We start from the raw sequence: 2,509 nt of genomic DNA on the forward strand, positions 1-2,509 counted from the left end.
CTGCCCGCTGGAAGCGGCCAAAGAGCGTTGGATCGACCTCCGCAAATGGCTTCTGAAGTGGAAGCGGTGCGGCGACGGTGTTGGAGGTACGATGCAATTCCTAGAAACAGCAGTTTACCTATAAATCACTCTGTTGGTTCCCTGAGGTGTCTATCTATACGCTTCGATCCCCGCGTACGAGGGATGAAATAGACTGGAGAAAAAAGTCTGGTGTAGCACCTAGTGGAAAATCACCGTAGGCTTCTGTGCGCAGGCAAAGCCCGAGTTAGGAAAATCCTCTTAGAAACATAAAGGTCAGCTAATGGGTTTTGGAGTTAGGATTTAAAGTGGTGGAAGAAAGAAATGAATGGACAGTCTACATACCTTAAAAGGCAATATAAACTGAAAAATGGCTAACCCTGTAAGGGGATATAGCCTCAACTCAAGCATTTTTCTTTTAATGTCCTTTCTGTTTGGAAACAATACTTCATGACAGAAAAAAAGATCTAACGAAAGTGACTTTAAAAATTGTGTCTTGCTGTGCCGGTTTTGGCTGGGATAGAGTTAATTTTTTCCACAGTAGCTAGCATGGGGCTGTGTTTTGGATCTGTGCTGGAAACAGTGTTGGTAACACAGGGACGTTTCCGTTACTGCTGAGCAGTGCTGACACAGAGTCAAGGCCTTTTCTGCCTCTCACCCCACCCCACCAGTGAGGAGGCTGGGGGTGCACAAGGAGTTGGGAGGGGACACAGCCGGGACAGCTGACCCCAACTGACCAAAGGGATATCCCACACCATATGATGTCATGCTCAGCATAGAAAGCTGGGGGAAGAAGAAGGAAGGGGGGGACTTTCGGAGTGATGGCGTTTGTCTTCCCAAGCATGATGGAGCCCTGCTTTCCTGGAGACGGCTGAACACCTGCCTGCTGATGGAAGTGGTGAAGGAATTCCTTGCTTTGCTTGTGCTTGTGCTTGCGGCTTTTGCTTTACTTATTAAACTGTCTTTATCTCAACCCATGAGTTTTCTCACTTTTACCCTTCCTATTCTCTCCCCCATCCCAACCAGGGGGGGAGTGAGTGAGCGGCTGTGTGGTGCTTAGCTGCTGGCTGGGATATAGCCTACCAGGACACTTGCTTGGATGGATAGTTCTTGGTGCCTGAAGAGAAGGACCAGGTATCTTTCATCAGCTTACTGAGTATGCTTTTGTCATTTACTGGAAAATACCAGGTTTTATTCTAAATAGATGAAGTAAGTTTTCTACCAGAGTTGCTCCTGGTGTTGTCATTTTTTCCAAGAAAATGGGATACTCGTGTTTAGAGCCGATAGATTAAAAAAGGCAGAAATAGGGAGGGATGGGAGATGAAAATCAAAACCACCTACTGATTAACAGAATATAAAGGAATTTAGTGTGTGAAATTAAGATTAATATTCCCTATTTCTTGACCTAAGAAGGCTATTCTCAAGTTTGGTAACAATATTATTCACGTATATTGTTATGCTGAAGTAATTTCTATAATAATTGTCAAAGAATCCAGTAAAGTTTTTAAAGAGGAACACAGCTCTTTAGAAAACTGATAGAAAAATGTATATCTTAAAAATCTGAATACGTATGTCTAAGGCTGTAGCTTCAATGGGCATGTATAGTTTAGAGTGAATGCTGGTGGGTTTTTTCAGAAGTGTGAAGAATATCTCTATGACAAGTAAGTACTGAAGTTCAGACCTCTTTAGTATTCTCAGTAATTAAATGTTCCAATACAAAATTTCACCCCCGTGTCACTCTTCTTTTGTTGCCATAAAATGAAAATAAATGTTAAATGTGATTGTTCCAGTTCATCACTAGTAAAATAACTGTGAGTGCAAATAAGAAGCCTGAACTTCAAGCTTACTGGTTTGATATGCTGTTATTCAGAGCTGTACAGGGAAAATAGTAAAAGCCTATAATGAAGATACAATTACTGCTTCAGGTAATTGCTGTCTTCAGAATAATAATTTTATTCTTAAAATCTTCTACCAGTATTCCCTAACTGAACACTCTAAAATGATCTGATAAAATGGCTTTGTATTTAGGGACATCAACAGAATAAAGATATATATTTGTTTATTTCAACGTCTGTTGAGGTGTTTACTACTATAATTAGGCAGATGAAAACATTAACTTTAATTCAAAAAACTTTTGAGATAATTTAAAATCTGTTTTGTTTCTTTAGGAACTGTTAGGCTCCCTGCATGAGCCTAAGATCATTTTTCAAGATCAGTTGAATTCTCTAAGTCCTTGATGGGATTTTTCTGTGTGTGTATGATAGTTCTTCAGTGGTAGGCACCACACAAGTCTGTGATGCCATGGAATTCTGCTGAATAATAAATAGGTTGCTGGTCATGATGCTTTAAATTATGGTTCACATGTATGACGGCTCACGTGAGCAAATGTTTTTTTCTTAGTGAATGCAAAGAATAAACAGGGAAAAAAAAAAAGACTGGAATTCAAAATAAGTGTTACAGGCTTTTTTTTCTTTGCAGTATGACTTGCTAT

Source organism: Pygoscelis adeliae, unplaced genomic scaffold, assembly GCF_000699105.1.
Source record: "Pygoscelis adeliae isolate BGI_AS28 unplaced genomic scaffold, ASM69910v1 Scaffold10, whole genome shotgun sequence".
Taxonomy (NCBI): domain Eukaryota; kingdom Metazoa; phylum Chordata; class Aves; order Sphenisciformes; family Spheniscidae; genus Pygoscelis; species Pygoscelis adeliae.